Here is a 23,345-nt window from a genome sequence, read left to right on the forward strand (position 1 = left end):
GCCTTTTATTTTTTATTTTTTCAAAGATGAGACCAATTCTATAATACGGGAACAATGGAAGGTGGTACGGGCGGGTTCAGCAGTGGCCGAATGGACCAGAAGAATTATCCCGGACCTGGATGCTTGGCTAGATCGCTTTCATGGCGAATTAGATTACCACACAACGCAACTCATGTCGGGACATGGTGCGTTTGAACAATGCCTGCATAGGTTTGGCAGGAGAGAGTCACCCGTCTGCTGTTACTGCGATGCGGTTGACGGTGCCGAACACACTATTTTCGTGTGCAGGCGATGGGAGGAACATCGTATAAATGCAGGACTGATACATACCCGACCGGAGCAGCTCTTGGCTAAGTCCGGGAACTGGCATAATTTTGCAATATTTGCAAAAGCCGTTCTCAGAATAAAAGAAGATGATGCAAAGACGACTGGGATACTGAGGGTTGTAGTTTATAGCGGGGCAGGACGGACAGCCCCGTTCCTGAGGGCTCACATGCCCCGGTGTGTGAGTTTCCGTGATGGAGCGGGGACTCCTGGGGTCCGTTAGGTTTCGATTAATGAAAAGACCGAGACCCGGCCGGCGGTGTTGGTTCCCAGATACGCTTCGGCTCGTGCGCCGTCGGTTTGAGGTTTGCAAAAGGAAAGACCGAGACCCGGTCTCCAGCGGGGGGGGCCTGGGAACGGCATAACCGGGCCTGATTTTTTTCGTCGGGGATTAGAGGCAGGCAATTAAAGGATCCGGAACCGCAGGGGGGCTGACCTGCTGTAACGGGATGATAACCGGTGAATGGGGAGGCTCTCTTAGAGTCGCAAGGACACGTCCCCGAGTCAAGTATAATTAATTGGATGGCCGGCTCGGGAATGTAAGGGGAAACAAAGCAAAAGTTGTGCGCCTGTTATAGTTTAATTCATTAGCAGTGTTGTTTGAAGGTTCGTTCCTGTTGTTAATCTCAACGTTTTATTTTTCCCACTGAAAAATCACATAATCTTGCTGCACTACCTATATATTTTATAAAATTTGAAGCTATTTTTTTTTTCTAAATCCCTTATTTTTCCTCTTTTGCCGTTAGTATTTATATTATTATTTTATTTTATCGTGCATTATTTTGAGAATTAATAAAACAATATATAGTATACGGACAACTTTTGTGTACTATACAAATTAAGTGAATTTTCTTTATCGCAATATTTCTAAAATCCGATGCTAATGAGCAAACGGTTACAGTCGGGGCCGTCTTAAAACGGTAACATCTGTGTCAAGCGTTAGCATCTTGCGCCGTATTACATTTTGTTTGAATACAAGCCAGTTTATTTTATTAAAATAAATGTTTTATTTTATTCCTAAATAACGGTATAACATTGTTATTGTTATACCGTTATAAAAAATTGGTACGGTTGAGTATCAATCTTTTATAATAAAAAAGATTAACATTTTTTGTATATTTAAAAGATTAATCGTTTTACGCGTTTAAAAAGAGTTTTCTTATTTTATTGCTTTATTTTTTTTTAACGTGACAATGTTAATAATTAAGAATTGTTAAGTTTTCTTCCCTTCTTTTCATCATCATGAGGTGTTCTGTCCTTAGGCTGGTCCCTGATATTAGCGATGAAGTTAATTCCTTGTGTTTTATTTACTAGTCTTTTGACAAACCCGTTAATACGTTATTAAATTGTTATAAAATTATTGTAAAATCTTTTTCTCGTTACCGATAATGATTATTAAATTACTTTCTACAGGTATTTATTGACCCGTTCCCTTAGTACTCGCTTTTATTTGGACATAATTCTTCGATATGTGTGACGATAAATCTTTTATAAAGAATAAATTAAGTACAGATTATTAATATTTCTGTATGTATTCGTTTTTTAATGTGTTGAAAATGACCAATTGAAAGCATTTTGGATGAACTTAATTATACGATCGAAAGCTTCTGGAATTATAAGTTTTATTTAGTTAAGTTATATGTGCGATTAATATTAAGATAATGAATATTTGTGATAAATAAGTTATCTATAACAAATTATACAGTCTCTTTTTTATTTATTTGTTTTAATGAGGATTAATTGATACTTATTTTGTACGAACTTTATCTATATTATTTGTAATGTGCTATTATTTCACTTGTAAATAATTTCGTAGTTAAATTTTAAGTAACTAATTTAGACTTTAGAGTATGAAATATTTTTATTAAAAGATGTACCGTACTCTATCGGATGCTCCCAGTTCCAGTAAACTAGGATCAGTTTGACTTTTTGATTTCCGAGCTACCAACAATTTCCTTTATATTTTCAAATTATTCAATTAAAACATTTTTGTGCATATATGGTCTGGTACATTATAATTAGTCGTAATTAATAACTTGTATATTAAATATACTTTTTATAATTATTGGTGCTACCGTTATGTATATAAATAAAACCGTGGGTGTTGTATATATTTTATATATATATATATATATATATATATATATATATATATATATATATATATATACGCCTACGAAATAACTTGGATATGCAGCAACACATTGATATTGCATTACTCCTTTCTTTTTCCTGTTTTTAGCCTCCGGTAACTACCGTTTAGATAATATACTTCAGAGGATGAATGAGTATGATATGTATGAGCGTGAATGAAGTGTAGTCTTGTACATTCTCAGTTCGACTATTCCTGAGATGTGTGGTTAATTGAAACCCAACCACCAAAGAACACCGGTATCTACGATCTAGTATTCAAATCCGTGTAAAAATAACTGGCTTTACGTCCTAGTAAAGCCAGTTATTTTAGATCTTTATCGTTGATTTTTTTCTAATTCTTAATCGGTTAGTTTGCTCTACATATCCTAGAAGAGGGCTGACACGTATTCATGAATTTGTGGTGGGGATAATATATGTAAACTGTTTCAATCGCTACCCTTGCAATCATTTTAGAAATGCCTGGACTAGTTTTTTCCTTTATTTTTTTCCCCAACACATATTTAGTCGGGTAGTTTTATGAACCAGATTGTTTATTTTGTCACTTCACGGGCTTGGCTATATCTTTTTCGTAATTTAATACCTTACTACACTGTTTGGGAGGTCTTATATTTACACACACACACACACATTTGAACATTTTTGAGTGTAATGTTATCCCACATTTCGTAAGGTGGACCGACTCCCAAATGGAAATGTGCTTAACGGTATGTGTAGCACCAGTTGCTACGTTATTTTGGAACGGCCAAAGAATTTTCTTAGTGATTTTTTTTTTAGTATCTGGAGGAAAATAAATTTATAAGAGTGTATATTTAGATTGTTCTACGTATACTTTTGGATCAGCACATCGAGTTCCCAAAGATTGCGGGCAGGAGAGGTATCCGCTATCTGATCGGCACATATACGGAATAGTCCCGTATCGTGATCCCGCTACGGTTAGATCGTCTTAAACGGACAGAAAAATCCGTGATCCTTTCTTTCAAGATGTTTTACTGATTTTGGCTTTATGCTTATCGGATCCGTGCTAAGAGTGTAAGAGAATATAAAGAGTTTCTGCACCCTTGTTAGTCTGGTTCGGTGAAAACTACGCTTCTGTTTGTCTCTATCTCTATCTGGTAGCTTTACAAAATGTGCGACTTTAGCCCGAGATGTGTTTGAATATACTCGGGTCTTCTAATAACTCGTATTACGCAGAGTTAAATATTTCAAAGAACTATCCCGATTTCTTGAGACTGAATACATCAAAATCTTCCTAATAACAGAAAATGTGTGGGATTTTTAATATACATTCATTGTGCTGACCGCATTTCGTTCAATATTGAGAAAGTGTATCAAAATTCGATCGCAGAAGGCTTCACGTCGTCTTTGATGGAAGTCTTCGCGTCGTCACTGGAAAGTCTTTTATATAATACTCGTATTTTAAATTCTGTTGTAATCCGTTGTAAAATGATCGATTATTATAATTGAATTAGTAATATGAAGTAATCGTTTTATTTTTAACGAATTTGTAATACTGTTGAATTTGTAATTCTAGTTAACTTACGTACTAGCGGTAGCGGGGGTCGAATAAAATAGCCAAGCGTGACAAAAACAATTTTGTCATTGGACGATGTTCAAGCAAGCGGAAATGCCATATGTTTTAGAATAGACCGAGGTTGAATTTATATCGGATTATTATTGTTTAAAAATAAAATAGTAATAATAAATGTCACAGTTCTATGAATTCTCATTTTTTGTGTTCATCTTTTTTCCTTGAAAAAAAGAATGATTTTAAAAAAATGTTATTTATTCGTTAAAGTGAATAATATATAACGGTTTATAAAAGGTATTTTTTGTTGTTACTTTCACAATATTAATGAAAGGACTGATTGAATTCAGATCGTCGTTTGTAACAATAAGGTTTTTAATTAAAGTATTTCGATTGTGCTTTTTTTTATCATTTTAATCACCTAGTTTTCCACCGAATTTTTTACATAAAATATCGATAATACGTAATTAACGTAAGGACAGCAAATTATTATTATTTAAGCTGGATTTTACTATTAGTTTGTGTTATTATTTCTAGGACGAAGATAGAAAAAAGTATTAGTATTTATTTTATTGAATTCGCTTGAATAGGTACAATACTATATGATAGATAATACAGATATAATAAAAAGCTAAAAATTTAGATACTGTAAATCCTTTCCAATCATACACATCAAGCTGCTTTCAAAAGTAAATTCTTAAGCCGAGAGTACTGTTAAACATAAGAGAATTAAATAAAAAATCTTATCAAAATCATAATTTACATGTAAAACAATATTAATTAAATATCACTCAAAGTAAAAAAGAAATAATTTATAGGAAACCAAAATCACTATAAGAAAAGATGATGCGTGGATTTGTTTGTTGTATGTGCTCACATTTTTATTTTAGCTGCTATTGGCGCAGAGCGGACACATGGCGTGCGCCGGGCGGCTACGTATGGCGACTCTGTCCGACTCTCTCCCGCTAGAAGCAGTCCGTTGGAAATTAATTTACATATTATCTAATTTAATCTCTAAGCGTAAATTATTTTTATTTATGTTTTATATTTGTATATTTATTTACTTATTATTTATTAATTAAAGAAAGAGATTTATAAGTTGACATTTAGTAGTAAAAAAAGGATTCTTTACTTAGCGGGAGAGAGTCGTTGGCGCGCATCCGGCCGGCCCACCACGTGGTCCGTTGTAGGCCAATAGCAGCAGCTAGTCCAGCTGCTGCTATTGGCCGGCAACTAACATAACCTCACACGAACACACACAACAGTAAACGAAGAAGACGGCGTCCCCAAGACCCTGTTATTAATATGGCTAGCGTTAAACACTAAAAACTATTAAATTCTATATCTATTCGCTCCTTAAGTCTTTTGTAAACATAAAAACACCAAAATGTCCAGAAAAATATTCTCTGCACACTAATATTTCTTTTCTTAAAATATTTTTGTAAAATATTTAATATTCTCACAAACATGAGGATATGAACGCGTCGAGAATCTAAGGGGGCAGAGCCCCCTGGCTAGACGGTCGGACGAGCGAAGCGAGCCCTGACCGGTTAGTTTCTTAAAAATATTAATATGTTCTTTTCTATAAAAAAAATGATGCGTAGATTTGTTAGTCGTATGTGCCCACATTTTTATTTTAGCTGCTATGGTGCAGAGCGGCTGCGCCCAGCGCACGAACGATTAATACGACTCGAACGGTTTATACTTATTGATAGAAACGATTTATCTAATATTACATTGTGTTTTGTGGATGAAAAATTGAAACATTGGAATTACAGCTTATCTTTCTTTTTCCTGTTTAGCCTTCGGTAATTACCGTTTAGATAATACTTCAGAGGATGATATACTGAGTGTGAATGGAGTGTAGTATTGTACACTCTCAGTTCGACCATACCTGAGATGTGTGGTTAATTGAAACCCAACCACCAAAAAACACCGGTATCCACGATCTAGTATTCAAATCCGTGTAAAAGTAACTGACTTTACAAGGACTTACTAGGACAGAACGCTGGAACTCTCGACTTCCAAATCAGCTGATTTGGGAAGACGCGTTCACCACTAGACCAACCCGGTGGGTTTAAAAAAAAATGAAATGCCAACAGCACGCGGTATTCCCAAGCGGTCACCCATCCAAGTACTAACCGTTCCCGACGTTGTTTAACTTCGGTGATCAGACGAGCACCGGTGTATTCAACGTGGTGTCGCCGTTGGCGGAATTACAGCTGAGATAAAAAATCATATCTCAAGAAACAGCTAAATATGTTCAGGATTTTGAAGATTTTCAATGTAAAAGTTTTTGTTGATGTTAGTAAGCTAAATTGATGAACGTTATTTAGTTAAATTGGTAAAAACATTTAACGAAATCATGTGTATCATTTTCGCGGGGGCCGTAGGCCCTCCGTTTTTCTGGTATACTATAAATCATATACAAAGACAATGTAACATATCGTACACAATACATATACCATATAGTAAACGGTACCATAAAATTTCTGTTATAAAAACATCACTTAGAAGGATAAAAACATAAATAGTCAAATTAAAGTAATTTATACGCACTGTTAAAATCATAGTCATTATTTGTAGAAACATTGTAACAACAAGTTCTTTATTATATTTGGAACTTTGTGGTTGTAATTTACGTCTGTAATTCTGATTATATTTCGCGAGCGAAGCCGCGACGGGAAACCTAAATACCGTTGGTTCTTTTAGTCACCAAACTGTTGCTGTGAAAAAATTACGATACACTGATATTTTTTATAAATTGAATAGGCTTTAATTTTTATTTTTCATTATTATTCTTCTCCTCACAATGAGTTTAATGAATACAGAGCCGACTAGGGGCAGACCCCCCTGGCTAGACTGGAAGCGAGCCCTGACCTGCTAAATATCCCCCGACCTCGTTGGAAAACGCAATTAATCCTACTGCGCGGGCGAAGCCGCGACAGTGATGCTAGTATTTATATATATATATTTTTTTTTTTATCGACATGCATTCCGGTGAGGGTATGTGCAGTATTAAACAGTACTATTTTGACAGCATAATCATGTAATTAACTTACAATGCTGATTTTAATTATTAAACATTATTTAAAATGAAGTTTTATGTACTCATTGAGTTTGATTATACGTAAGCTTCTTAAAGTAAAATCGGTAACCTAAATAATAATTTATTCATACTGAAAGCTTGCATTACATCTTTTTATCTCTTTGAAAGATAGGATTTTTGCCGAGTGTATTAGATGGAGATACCTTTTAATTTTTTTTTTCTACAGTTTTGAATAAAAAATCATGAATCCGCTATTTTATTTATTCAATTTTATTCATTTTATTAATGGGAACTATTTTTAAAGATGTAACCGTTTCGTCTATTTTATTTAAAGGTTTGTAATTAATCATTAATTTCGTATGGAAATCTTTTTATAATTATCTGATTATTTTTGGTTGAAAGATTAACTACGAATATCATCAGTTGCATTCAAGTGTGCTTATCCCCCCCCCCTTACACTTTATTTATTAGGTTTCAGAACGTTTTTTGTTCAGCATTCCTTACTTAACGTCTATGAGTAGAATTTTATATATATATATATATATATATATATATATATATATATATATAAGCTTTCCAAGTTTACATATAGGTGTGTGTGTTTATTAATATATATTTCAGATCGATTTCAAAATTACTGTTTTATTTTGCTGTTTTATATGTTTTACCTGCTGGTGACTACTTTCGTATCTTTTTTTTCAGACATTTATTGAAATTTTTTTTTACTCTTTCAAAGAGTAGAGAGAAGTTTCTCATTCGCGATATTTTTATCAAACACAGTTATGAAAAAGAAAAAAAATTATTTAATATACTGAACATCGGGGGTCTGATATAGTCGTGTACTGTACGAAAATGTTAAAAACAACAACGATAACGAAGTGTATTTTCTCATATTTACTATTCATATACATAAATAAAATACAAAATAATACCCCACGCTGTTACTTGTTACTTATTGTTAAATAATTACGAATAAGTAAGTAGTAACTATTACCTAACCCGTTTCATTCTTAAGAAGGGCATACATGCATCTGCCGTAAAATATTATTAAACTTAAAAAATCTGATGTGAACACCACATGTACGCCGCCTATTCCTTGTACGCCTATTAAATTACATATACACATGTTTTTAAAATGAAAAGTACATAAAATTTTATTTCATTAATAACTTTTGATATTTTTTCATATTACATATTTTTGTGATAGTCCTGTGGTTGTAGATTTTACCTGAAAGTTGTTTTGTGTTGTATTGTATTTCGTTCTGTTTTACACCCTTTATAAGTTTTGGAAGTTAATTCTCGTTAGTTATTAATTTTTTTTTCTCTCCGATTTTAATTTTCGAGGATCTTTTCGTTCCACCGCCCCGTTGCTAAGGAGCGTTCTTTGTTTATTACCTTTTGCTTACTTCTTTATTTACTTTTTACGGTTTCTAGTTTCGTTTCTGTTTATGCACGCTTACTTCTTGTACGATAGCTGCCTTAGGCAGATGCAGTAAACGAGGGGCCATATTTTATTGGAGATTGTAATGTACCGTCCAGGAAACGTGTTTCGTTGAATAGGGACCCGAGGAGGGTTGGGCGCGAAAGTTTGGCGAACTATCTGTCTGGTGCTTCGAGTGATGATGATGATGATAGTACAACCATGGAATCGCAACCTACTATTAGTCAATGGAGGACCATACCGGTGCTTAGTTAATATACTTAAATAATACTACGCATGTATATAGGTGAGCCACGAAAAACTATCCCCACCAGAATAGGGAACATTAACATCATAAGTTTGCACACAGGACATCGGCGTGGAAAAGTTCTTAATATCGATCCCTAGATCTACTGTAATTCTTAATATAGATCTTACTTAGGTTACTGTGCACGTAGGCGGGGCTACGTTTTCGTGGCTCAGTCTGTATTTGCGTTTGTATCGTTGAATCTTTTAATAACTATTTTTACGGTTACTTTTGGTTAGCTCCTATTTCTGATTTTTATTCTGTTTTTTATCTTCCATGTTTATTCTTTATTTTCGTATCTTATTTTTTATAGCCCCAAACGTGAAAAACCTACGTATTCTTGTACGATTTGAGCCTCTTACAAACATTCATAATTTGTTTAACACTTCAAAGCAGGGCACTTCCTTAGGCAAGGCGTGCGTATGGCACGCATCCGCATCTAGGCCCTCCGGGCGTGTTCTGGCGGGCGACGTCTCGCGATACTATTATTAGGTGTCCAAGATTGATTACTTCATATGTAAAAATTCTTTTTTTTTTTGAATGATGAAAATTGATCAAGGAAAAGCGAAAAAATATTATCAGCAAATCATCCCGATTAAATTTCGTTTAGATCGGTTTAAGCATCTTCTTAAGATTGCACACTGTCAACATTTTCATCAAGAACTATAGCAGAGGTTCCCAAACTTATTTTTCTCATAGACCACTTTCAAAATTTTGCTGGTTCCGATGGACCCATTGCAGCTACATTTCTACCGTATTTCCAGTCGACGGAAAATGTGAAGATTAGATCTAACTATGAAAATTTGCGTTACGGCTGAGTTCCACGAACTAACAGCTTCCGAAAAAAAAGTGAGAATTGACTGGTTAATTTTTGATCGACTGTGCTGTGAGTGGATGTCAAAAAAGTAAAGTTGGCCGATCAAAAAAATGCTTTCATCCGACTTTACATTTTTGACATCTACTCACAGCACAAGAAAGCAATCGATTCTCACTTATTTTATTTAGAAAACTTCCCATTCAGAGTGATAAAAAGCAAAAGAAAAATATTATATTTTTTCGTGTTGCATTTATTCAAATATGTAATCATTACGCTATTAATTATTATTGTTATCGTATTGCAATGTAATATAATAAAATTGTCATATTATAATTAAAATTAAACATTAAATACGTAATGTAACTTCTACAATGACAATCACAAAATAGTTACAATTTTAATGGGAGGGATGTACTTGATGGATTGACAACAAATTATCAATATTTGGCTTCAGTTTTGTTAGGGATAAGCGCAAATCTCCCCGTTCTGTGTTATTGAATCTGCTCCTTTTTTTTTGATAAAAGGTTTGTAACGACACTAAAACTTTTTTCGACAAGATATGACGAGGGAAACGCTATCAAAAGCTTTCTCGCAATTCCCCACAGTCCAGGATATTTTTCTGGTATTTCTGCCTGCAGCCAAAATGTTTGATTCTGTTCTTTTAGGGAAGTCTCTAATAATGGCTCTGTTCAGTATTTAATTTTTAATACGTACCTACTACACGCAAACATTACAAATATACTTATTACAACATAAATATATATTTATCGCAGGTGGGTTGGAAGAAATTTCTTTTAGGAATAAGCCTCGCCTTTTGTACCTGCGTATTTTTTGTAATTTGTGCATTTTTTGTTTACTGACGTGTACAATAAATTGTCAAATAAGTAAATAAAATAAAAGTAAGTATAACAAAATAGCAGGTAAGTACTTACTACTTTTTCCGACACTGGCAAACGCTAACATCTATTCATTTTACTTTTCTTTTCGAAATTCCGGAAACAAATGAGTAACGTTTATCATTGGCAATCGTATTTATATTAGTGGAGAATCAAACAAGTTCATGCAAGATTGCTAGCACACACACCAGAAGTCGTATTTCGTGCCTTTGCATTTCTGAACAAGCGTTGCGGAGGGCAGCGGCGGCGCTTTGCAAGTCTCGACACATTCGTTGTACTGAATATGGAATATGCAAGTTTTTACAAGTAACAGTCGCTGAGCTTCTCAAAACATTATCTGCCTAGATCGATACGCAAAGTCAAGCCGATATTTTAGTTCTTCACTATGGAAACCAGATGAATTTTCGTGGACCCCCGCTTACGAATTGTGAACCCCCATTTTTTTTTGCCACGCCAACGTAGACCCCTGTCGAGTCTCCCGTGGACCCCTGGGGGTCTACCTGGACCACTTTGGGAATCAATGAACTATAGTATCGATATGCAAATTCACTCAATACGAGAGCTGGAAGCTTAAATACAAATTAAATTTATTTATTTATTATTTATATATTATATTCAATGTACGAAAGAAATTATCTTAATACGAAACTAACCTTCTTTGACACAATAACAAAAGTTAAATGTAACTACAAGGCCAAAAAAAATCTTACATACGATTCTAAATGGATAATCTATAGTATTTTCAGTATCGATTTTTTTGTATCGAAAATAGTAGTGTTTTTAATTTAATTTTTACAAAACTAACAATAAAGCATTATACAAATTCATTTAATAAGAGTAACAAAAAAAGGGAGAATTTATAAAGATTAGAAAAGGTGAAAATTTTTTATTTGTTTAAATAAAAAAAGGAGGAATGAAACCTGTGTCTTAAATAATCGATATATGAAGAAAAGCAATCACATAAAAAAAAAATATATATTTTACATATATATGCGATATATCGATATATAATAATATAACAAGTATAGACCTGACCACCACGACATGTGCTAACGAATCGAGATTTTCCGCTAGTGATCGGTACATTCCGCTACTAAGCTAAGGGGGATGTACACACATACAAATGCTGTTTACTAGGTTAGGTTTCACACACACACACAAACGTATTTGTTTCATGAAAAAGGGTTTTCATTATTTTTCTTACTTTCTACTATTTGTAACACCTTTTTTATAATTTTAATTGTTATAAAATTAATCTAAGCAACGGAATAATGATGTCATTCATATTATCCACTTTTTTTTTCAATATGCTTGTTCGATTCTATAAAGGCAATAAAAAGGCCATTTATTTCACTGTTTACTCTTAATAAGAAGTTTGCTATCTGATATTTGTTATTCTTGAGAATAGAATTTTTTTCTGGCGTTTTCTTTGTAATAACAGATCGTTTACTAATGTTTATTATTATACCATCTAAGATAAATTTTATTTTAGGGTACAGTTATTGTTTATTTAAATATTAAATTATATTTCCAATGAATTCGTCCTAGATTACCGTGGTTTTTTGTGGTTGTAGTTTACAAAATATTTTTTTTTTTTATCTTTTATTATATTCATTTAATAAAATTCAACATTAATTGGTTTTTCTTAAATTAGTTTAAAGGTTTTTTAAAATAAATTTGTAAATATTTTCTATAAACGTTGAGTAATAACGTATTACTTATTAACAATATTTCTTGAAGTATTTTCATTACTTAAACAAAGTAAAAAAATAAAAATAGATTACCTTATATGATTATTTTAAACCTAAAAAGGATTTAATTCATGTTACAAGGAAATAAAGAAATCATTACTCGTTTTTGTTCGTTCATGTTTATGAACGACCAAAAACGAGTTTCACGTTCATGTTTATGTTTAATCGCTTTAGGCCGTATGTACATTTTGTTGATTTGTAATTATTGTCGTTAAAATATCGTAAGGAATGTCGATTAAGTATACTTTTTGTCCGGCTGAAGTATCAGTCTTACCCACCGGGTTGGTCTAGTGGTTAACGCGTCTTCCCAAATCAGCTGATTTGGAAGTCGAGAGTTACAGCGTTCAAGTCCTAGTAAAGCCAGTTATTTTTACACGGATTTGAATACTAGATCGTCGATACCGGTGTTCTTTGGTGGTTGGGTTTCAATTAACCACACATCTCAGGAACGGTCGAACTGAGAATGTACAAGACTACACTTCATTTACACTCATACATATCATCCTCGTTCATCCTCTGAAGAATTATCTAAACGGTAGTTACCGGAGACTAAACAGGAAAAAGTTCTGAAGTATCAGTCTTATAACGCGACAAAGTATGTTACTGAGAAGGAAGAAAAGAATTAATCTTACCCCGTAACTCTTAATGTACACGTTTCTATTACTGCCGACAGCTAACTGTGGCGTTCATCGGTCAAGGCCTTAGGGTTTGTATTCTGATATATAATGTAATATTAAAAATGTAAATGCAATAATTACATTCACGTATAGGAATAATTAATTTATGCGTTAATATATTATACATTTTAATTTTTAAATGTATAATAAATGTACGTCCAGTAAAAAGAAAATTGAATATTTTAAATAATATAATTGCTTTATGTATTTGAATGTAATTGCGCTTATAACGTAAAAATTAGTAGTAATTTTGATACGTGTTTTTATTTTGTTTTTTTTGTTTTTTTTTTTTCAAGGGAGAAAATAATGTGGATGTTTATATAATATCGGCTCTTTAAAAATTAATGTCTTTAATTTTCTTTAAAAATTAATTCTGCTCTTTAAAAAATCTCTAAAAATTAAATCTGTTTAATTTAATTTATACGTGTTCGTACTATTTATGTCGTCTTGTGATTGAAATTTAGCATCATTAAAGTCTTTAGCATTTTTTTTTTTTTTATTACGTAAAATTACTATAATTGTTTTTTAATGTTTTTTATTTATTTATTTTTTGTGCATAATTGTGTTTCTTATTTGTATTCGGTTTGCAATATTACTCTATTAATTTTATTTTTATTTTTATTTTTTTGCTGTTGTAATATCTATATGAATTCTCGCTTAGGAATTTTATATTTATCGATCTTCTCGGTCTTTCTCTTGATGAATGTGAGCGCCAATCCGCCCACAGTGGATCAGAATGTGAGAAAGTTTTACCTGACGACGTTTTAGAAAATGATTTTTATGCATTTTTTTTTTTATTTTGTAATTTGTTGTCGTTTTATATAATTTGTAATGATTTTGTCGACTTTTCATATATATATATATATTAGGGTGCATAAAAAATTAAATGATTTTTGTTTTACGTAAACTTTATATTTCCACTGAAATGTAAAGAGAAGAATTATATTTAATCCTTAAGTAACTTTTCGACTTCTATCGCTAAACCTTTATTTTTCGGTACAAGATCACCGTCCCCCAAGCCCCGGAGGGGGACGACTAAAGGTTTTAAATAGAAAAGAATTGCGACGGATCTTTTTTAAAGGGTATTGAAAAATAACATTTTTCACGTTAAAAGCTTAAAGCTACTACACTCCTATAAAAAATGGTCGCTATCTTTGTTAGGATTGTCTTATTCAGTGCTCTTTAAAAGGTGGTTGCCGGTCTTACCCTAAGAGGGTCTTACCCTCTTCATTTAAAATTTTTAAATCGCTTCGCCGTTGGAGCTTGGAGGTGTAGCGGTCTTATACCGAAAAATAGATTGTTTCAGGGTAGAAACGGTTGTTAAAATTGATTTTTCCGTGTTTAACGGTTGAAAATTTATTTAAGATTTTCCATATTTTATTAGCGCGTGTATATTTATGGATTTTTTGTCGTTTATAGCGTGATGGTTTGTAACAAATAATTTTGCGTTGAACAAAAAGACGCACGGACATAAATAAATGTAACGATTTTGTAAAGGAATATTTTTAAGATTTTAAATCTGACTTAGCGCAGTTTAGTCAGCGATATTTTTCGACGATAATATATTTAACGAAAAATTAATACGATTATGTATTTTCTAAAGTAATTTTTGTTGGTTATATTTTAAAAATAATTTTATCCGGTTGCGTTTTTCTTTTGCTTATTATTGAACAATTATTTGTCGAGGGAACGTTATGCAATTACGGTGTTTTTAAAATATTTGTGTATGCGTCTTAATATCCCGTATTTATTTAGATTATTATTAGTCTTTGTTTAAGAAAAATAAACTAAAAAAAAAACACGTTAAATTATCATTAAATATTTCGTAACGGAACAAAACAGAAATAATAGTAAAAAGTTAATAATAATAATATTCTGTAATAAGAAAATATCCAAATAATTTTTGTACGTAGTCGTGTTTTATTGCTATAGTATTGTTTCATACGTTTCTATTATTTTATATCTCTTATAATACAGTAATTATTGTTCGTGCCGAGCAATCCAAGGTCGTTTGTACACGATTGCCAAAAAGCCGAGAGGATTGTTTCGTTTACAAACGGCAAGGTGACTCGGGGGCCCAGGAGGAATATCAAAGGGGGTCGATCGAGCGGTGACTGGCAACTGACGGACGGTGGGAGTCGATTATAGTGGGGATATCGTGTTGTAAACTATGCTGCTATCTTCTGAATTCTTTTTGCACTAGTTCTTCGGTAAATCCATTTTTGTTGTTCTTTGTATTAGTGTTTTTTTAAAGTGCCCGTTACTACTTTCATTTCTACTTTATAGTATTATACGATCGCTTACGACCGTGTCTATTATGATAAATATATTTAAAAACAGGTACGCTTAGTTAATAGTTATATTATTGTCGATTATTAAGTACGATATGTGTAACGGACAGAATGTAAAATAAGTATCCTGATAGTTTAACAAAACAGATTTACGCGTTATGTTCTTATGCCGATTGTGAGAAATTGTAAAATATTTGAAGAAGAAAAAAGAATCGCTGTACCATGATAACAGCAGTTTTTAGTTGTTAGCATAATACATCCCGCATGTGTTTATTTTGATCTTCACTTCTCCTTTGCGCATGTCCTGTTCTATTTGTTTGTTTACTTTTTTAAAAATAATCGCGTGATCGCCCTTTGATTAAACAAGCCTTAAAAAATAAACGCTCTACCGGCATAGTTTGATGCCTTAAACGTTAATTTTATTTTTCATACATTATTTTAATTTGGATTATTTTTAGCGTACTTATCATTAATATCGTATACGTTTTTTTTTTTTTTTTTTTTTTTTTTTTTTAATAATAAATGATTAAAAATACCTTAGCAACGTTTTAACTATTTATAACAAAAATGTGTATTTAAATTTTAATTGATAATTATTGGGTATATTTTTGTGATCGGTCTATTTTTAAGGTAAAATAACGAAATTTTCTTGTTGGAATTTTAAACGTTAGATTTGTTGAAAGGATTTGTAATCACAAAATAAATAAATAAGGGAAATTTCTGGTATTAATTTTTCAATATTCAAGTCTATGACATTTTGTAAAAGAAGGTTTTACATTGAATTCTAAAATGCGTATAATTATAGGCAGATAATTAATGGCCTTTATAATATAATAAAGCCAGATCGGTCTACCATATAATTATATATATATATATTTATTTATTTTTTTTTAACAGAATCGAGAGGAGAATTCTTTGTACCAAAAATTTAACCTTTTAAACTCAGTTACTTAAAAATTAAAAACAAACAAAAAGTTTTTTTTTTTTCTCTGCTACCATATGTTTCTCCTTTTCTCCTTGTTTAAAACAAAGGATAATACTATCGATAAAAAACATCTGGGTTTTCGTGTTTGATTTTTTACGTATTTGATTCTAGATGACTAAAAGTTTGGCTACAGAATTTTATAAAATATATCGTTCTACTTTTGGTTTTACTATTTGGAACGCTTTTAACATTTGGGACTATTTTTTTTATTATTATAATTTTTTAAGTCGGGAGGGATGTATTGATGATGTAGCACCGCAATTAAAGGACGATTTGAATGAAGTTTTTTTACTTTTACAGTACAGCAATACACAACTGTTTTACATACAAAAAGAAATTTAAACGATACTATCGGAATCGTCCTTAAATTTGTATCTTTGAGAAATTTAAAATAAATAATCCCTTTTAAAAATCGTTGATATCTTTTACCGTTTTCAACCTGTTGCTTTGAAACATTTTTATCAAGTTTTAAATGATCCATATAAATGTAATATTGAACGCGAAGGATCCTCCCCCTAAACTTCAAAACTAACGTTTTTCTAAATATTGTTTTAACGTACAGACTTGAATTTGTTTCTTAATTTTTCTAAAGACATATAAGGGGGGAATAATTTTTAATCTATTATTACAATGGTGAGGGATAAGTGTTGAATTAAATATTTAAACAAAAAAAAGATATTTAATTCAAATAACTTAAATATTTTCTCTTAAATGATAACTTTTTATTATTGTTAATTCTATAGATTTTTTTATTATAAATGAAAATCAATTTTTTTCATGAATTGTCTTTAAGGATAAAAATAATTCCTAACTTTATTATTTTGCTGAACGGGTAATTAAATTTTCAAAGTTCACACAAATTTCTTGAATTTTTGCAAATATTGTTGCCTGTTTTTTTCCAAATAGATTTGTTTTAATATAATAGAAGTTTTCGTAACGGAATGTGAAGTATTCGGAACACAAAATATTCATTTTTAACATTTTACTCGTTGTAATTCATTTCATAAAAATTTCATTAAATAATGTATTCTCATGATTGATTGATTGATTGCCTATTATTTTATTTTATTTGTGTCGTATTTAAAATCGAGAAATCCGGCCGATTACCAAATGAAAAAATAATTTTTTTAGAAGATTATTTAAAAAAGAATTAAAGTTATGTGGTTTGATAATTATACAAATCTTGGTTTTCTTTTTTCTTTTTTTTTTGCAAATTCATTCTTCTTTTAAGTTAACAAGTTACGGTTGATCGATTGATTTTTTGATAAATTACTAAATTACTGTAATTTTTTAGGTTTAATTTATTCTTAATGATGTTTCGTAGAATTTTAATGGAATTTTGTTTTAAATGTTAAATTTTTACTGATTAAATTTCTTTATTCGTTCACTTTTTTTTTTGTATCGTATATCCTGTTGCAAGAAATAATAAGATTGATATACGTTGATGAAACTGTGCGGTATCCGTGTCGTATATTATGACTTAAAATTGAAATATGAAAAAAATGAAAGTGGGAACCATCTTTACTTATATACCGATAGCACTTTCATGTTAAGAATTTACATCAGGAGAATCTTTTCTTTTTTTTTCTTTGTGAAATGTCATAATTTCCTTCATCTATCGTTTCGTGATTTTATTAATATAAGTCAAATGATCGTTCATTCGGTTGTTGATTTTTTTTCGAATTACAGGTCGACCTGGTAACAAAAAGTACTGTAAATTGTGAAAAAATATGACCGAAAATAAAATAAACGAATAAATTTTACAACGTTAATTATCGGTCAAAGCTAATTAAGTACAGTAATAACATAAATACATGTAAAATTAGTTTTTTTAAACTAATTTGATGATAATTATTCATTTTTAACATTAAAACGTTAAAAAAGTGACTGATTTTCACAGAAATGCCTTTTTTCTTGTAATTATATTGATAAGCTATCTATTTATACTTTTATTCATACGTAAAATACACGTTATGTTCATTACCGACAACACATTTCAGCTGGTTTTGTGAGCCGCTCCAAGAAGCCCGACGGAAGAGCTGAGGCCTGCGCTTCCCCTAGTGTCCTTTTCAGGGCTCACAGTTCTTTTGAGGTTAACCCACCGGGTCGGTCTAGCGGTGAACGCGTCTTCCCAAATCAGCTGATTTGGAAGTCGAGAGTTCCAGCGTTCAAGTCCTAGTACAGTCAGTTATTTTTACACGGATTTGAATACTAGATCGTGGATACCGGTGTTCTTTGGTAGTTGAGTTTCAATTAACCATACACCTCAGTAACGGTTGAACTGAGACTGTACAAGACTACACTCTCATACATATCATCTTCATTCATCCTCTGAAGTAATACCTGAACGGTAATTCCCGGAGGCTAACAGAAAAAATGAAAGTTCTTTTAAGGTTACGGTTTGTAGTTATTTACAACCGGAAATAAGGAAAGGCAGATCAAAGAAGAATTAACTACATCCCGGAATATCGAACCTGGCCGTTGCAAGTAGAAGAAGATCGCAAAACTGAAGAAGAGTCTATGAAACCTAAATTCACCGATCGTCCTTTCTCACACTTAAATTTTGGCCCGTCACCAGCACACACGACTCACTCGGGCGAAGGGATCATTACATCCTCCAATAACTACGGCCCATCAGGCACATTAATTTGGAATTAACGCTTTTTGTTTCCGGTCAGTAGGATAAATGCCATTTACGCACGCCCCATAAATGCGGTAGTGTCGGACTCGCACAGGTTCCGCTAGATGTTTCTAATGAACGTATATATACCTGCACCCTACCGACTAAACCTCCTCTCTCTCCGATCCTCTCCCAAGACAAATGGCGCCCGCCGTTAGGCACTGCACTGTCGTCTCGAAGTGTCGTGGTAGCAGTCTCGCCACCTCCAAGGGGCTTCCCATCGGGGTCTCCTCAGTTTCATTGAGATACGCCGAGCTCCTCTTCTGAGCTGCCGACTTGGAATTAACGCTTAATTTTATCCAACTTTATCTTTCTTCGGTTTTCATTAGCAAATATTAGTTTAATAACAGTTGGATTATTTGAAATTTCAATTTAAAGGTTTTTTTTATAGTACTACAAAGACTTTCTTCATTATGCTGGAACTTTCGTAATGTTGCTTATAGAATCATAAATCTACGTTGTTTATTTTTAAAGTATTACATCAAAGAATCTATTGTTAAACGAACTCTGAAATAATAATTAGGTCGATTGACTATAAATTAATAAGCTTTCGGACAATCGATGACCTTAATTTATTTTTTTCTAATACATTCGTAAAAATTGTAGTATATCAGTAAAGAAGTGGTCCGTGACTCTCTTTCCTTCAGATCCGTATAATATTTTAAAAAACCTGATACGCTTTATATTTTAACTGAAACTAGAAAATTATAATGAAAAAAGAAAAAAAATTACTGTAATGCTAAAAAATCGAAATTCTTACATATTCAGCAACGCTACTGATATTTCTGTACCGTTTATATCTAAAGTATTAGCAGCACTTGTGACATTTAATAAGCCAAGAATTATTGTGTAAAATAGTTGCTTTCCTTGTATGAAACGTAGCGATGCGGATAATTATAGATTTATTCGCAAGACAGAAACGTATATCGTGTACGTATATCTAATTTGATGATATAAATCGATATTCATTACAAATTTATGAACCGGGTCACTTAATTCGTCACATTAATAAATTACATATATTCCTATTAAATATTACATCGAAAAAGTCACTTAAATAATCTTTGTCATAAAGATTAAGTACTTTATGTATTATTAAATAGTAGGCTATATATAAATTATCGACTGGTAAATCGATGAATGAATGCCTTAAGGACTTAAATAATTAATTTTACGACTTTTTTTCCAAAAAAGAAAAAAATTGAATTCATTTGCCTTTGCATATTGATTTTAATTTTTTCTCAAATTTTAACTTTTTCACGGATAGTAAATTAAGTAGTTATTTTTATAAGTTCAATCGATTGGTTATCGATCTTTAAAGAAATATGTCTTGAAAATTAGAAGATTCTAATTAATTGTAATTTTTTTTATAAAAATTGAATCTGATAATCCGATTCTTCATTTTTAATGAAGTTAAGAGTTTCTTGGTTATTTTCAATATTGGATACCTCCCCATCTCGCTTACGATTCTTTCTACGATCGAAGATTTATATTATGTAACGGTCTGGTTTTTTTTTAAGGGATTGCTTCGTTTATGCCTGTATCTTCGGATTTTTCTAAGGGCTCTTTAATATCTGTAGAAAAAACAATTTGTCACAGCATATATTTCAGGAAATCTAAGAAAAATCATCGGTGATGTATCTACTGTTCCCATTCCGGTTCAAAATTCACGGTAGGATAACGGACTGGATTTTATACCTAGGGAATTACCTTAAGCTGAGCTTTAGGTAGGCTGTTTACCGTGTTTCGCAGCCCCCTGCAAATTGATAGTCTTTCTTATCGTTTTACCTTATTGTTGATCTCTTCATCTCTAGAATGTTGCATAGGTTTTTGGCGGGTTCCCCTCGTGGCAAGTAGATCTTTTGTTACGTGTTTGATATTTATGTAACGAGTTGGAGACGGATATGCCTACGGACCCTAGACAAACATGATTCTGGCTATGTTGATGGCTATATAAAACGTCTGACCTGTGGCCGAGGTGTTTATCGGGTAAAGCCCGTTTTACTAATGCTGTGTAATGCAGTACATTACGTACGATCCTTTTTATAGTAAAATTTCAAACGAATAATTATGTATTGAAATGTCTAACGAAATACTGCATTAGATGCCTTTAATGATGCGATTAGCCTGTATAAATAAATAAAATGTCTTTTTAAATCGTTTTAAGAATTAGTAAATAAGTTTCTAAGCGGTTTTATTTGTTATTTTTTATTAGATGTTTTTAAATGTGATTTAATCAGAAAAATTTGTATAATTTAGAAATAGAGCGTTTCATTAAAACCGTTGATATACAGTGAGAATTGAAAGGTTGGCCAGTGCCTGATGTAACGCGAAAAAATTTTGTAACTTTGAAATTCTTACACTTCGATATAGCATCGTAAATTTTATACGTTTTGCAAACATCGGCTAAAGAAACACGATGAACGAACTAGTTAGACGTGAGTGATGCGGTTATACGCGGTCCGATGTTAATTGATTAATTTTACATACAAAGCCGGAGTTGTGGTAGCGGGAGTTGTCATTTTGAAACAAAACCACTGGCCGACCTACATTATTTCTGCTGCAGTTAAAAGTTTTGTTATCGCTTGGTTTACTGAACGATTCAATATTCTGTAATTTTTTGTTTGTTAAAATAGCCTAAACAGAAAGAATGAAGTTATTTCTTACGTATTATCTTTATTAAAACAGATGGTGCCATTATTCAGATAATATAACGTAATTTAAAGTTATTCAAACTGCTTTTTTTTAGTAGGAAACGATTTTATTTTAAAACCATATATATGTCATTTCAAATGTTACAAAAAAAAAGTATGATATGGACACCACGTGACTTCCCTTGTACACCTATTAAATTGCATTAACACATTTTTTACTTCATTTCGTTTAAACTTATTTCATTTGAAAGCGAGATACAATTCTTTAATAAAGTGGACAGTTACACAATTGCTAAAATATTAGTTTTTATTAATATCAAATATTTACACAAGGAGAAATTCTATAATCTTACCTGAAATATTAGGTTACAATAAAAGTCCCTTTCTTATTTTTTTATATAAATGTAAGTCTTACATCTATCTAATACTATGTTTTTTTAAAAATTATTATGCTGTTACCATCAACAAAATGAAAACAAAAAAGAAACAGGAGAAGGTTACGAAATTTTATAGCGATATTTATTATCAAGTAGACTGAAAGGGAGGTAATCAAAAAGAGGAGTAATCAAAAAAGGAGATAAACAACTAGATTTTACAACAGTCCTAAATACAAAATTTCAATATTCTATGGCCACTCGTTTTTGAGAACGTTTAAAAGGTAAAACAGGATAGACTTTGGAAATAAAATTATTCTTATACTAATTATTAATTAGTTAATGTTTAAAAAAATTGTTTTTCGTAAGCAAATTATTTCCTAATTCTGAAATAAAATGACTACAGTGACCTTTTTCTATAAAAAGTTAAATCGGTTTAACCTAAGATCCGCACTGTAGCTAACAAAGTGAAGGCATGGGCTTCGAAACACCGATTTGAACCGTATTGCGTGTGTGAATAGTGCACTGTTTACGTGTTATCATAAAATACTAACACGCAATATTCAATTATACTCCAGAAAAATGGTCTTAAAAATTTCGTTAGCATTATATATTAGTTTTGTATATTAATTTTGTTTCACGTCGCTCAAGTAGATATCTGATGTAAGTGTGAACGTGTCGAATCCGTAACCATGCACACAAAGGTTCGAATCCGACTAGATATACATATATTTTTTTAAGGTTTTTAAAATTTAAATATATTGATTTATTAATAATTATTAACCTCTGATTGTAACATTTTTTGAATTAAAATGAAAAGTACATAAAATTTTATTTCAGTAATTTTTGATTTTATTATAATTTTTTTTTTGTATTGTTATTATTGAATTATTATTTATTGTTAATTTTTTTTTATTAATATTTTTATTATTATTTATTTATTTATTTTTTATTAATATGTCAATATAGTTAAATTAAAAAAAAAGTTAAAAAAAAATGTTTAGGTTTAATTTACTACTTTATTTCTTGACGACCGACTGTTATGAACGTAACAATTTTTAATTTAAATATGATTATACTTTTGAATTAACATCTTATCGGAAATCCCTGATGATGGAGTAACGACTCCGAAAGTACTCGGATATATATTTTTAAAATTGCTGGCAAGTGGAACTTAATTTATACAAAAATATATGTATATGAAGTCGATCCAAATATCCTTGTAAGATCCAAATATTTCATTAATTAAAATTTTATTTGGCTACTACTCTGGAACCGATTAAAATAACTACCACTTATGATATATCGTTGAAAAGCTGTCAACGAGGGCTTATAATTGCAGTTAAGAAAAGCCTTAAATCCACATTTATTTAAAGGTCTGACTGTATACACATTTTTGGCCCAGTCGATTGCAATCAAAAGGGGAGGTGCACAACTAGAT

The 23,345-nt window shown here is 31.5% G+C and overlaps 1 protein-coding gene and 1 pseudogene across 3 annotated transcripts in view; one reads left to right on the plus strand and one right to left on the minus strand.

Annotated features, from left to right (window-relative positions):
* Positions 1 to 23,345, plus strand: part of Polr2H (DNA-directed RNA polymerases I, II, and III subunit Rpb8) — a 657,278-nt gene that overhangs the window by 75,734 nt on the left and 558,199 nt on the right. The gene's annotated exons all lie outside the window — the stretch shown is intronic.
* On the minus strand, positions 6,097 to 6,215 carry LOC142325877 (5S ribosomal RNA; annotated as a pseudogene).

The sequence above is a fragment of the Lycorma delicatula genome, chromosome 5 (genome assembly GCF_047948215.1).
Source record: "Lycorma delicatula isolate Av1 chromosome 5, ASM4794821v1, whole genome shotgun sequence".
NCBI classification, from domain to species: Eukaryota; Metazoa; Arthropoda; class Insecta; order Hemiptera; family Fulgoridae; genus Lycorma; species Lycorma delicatula.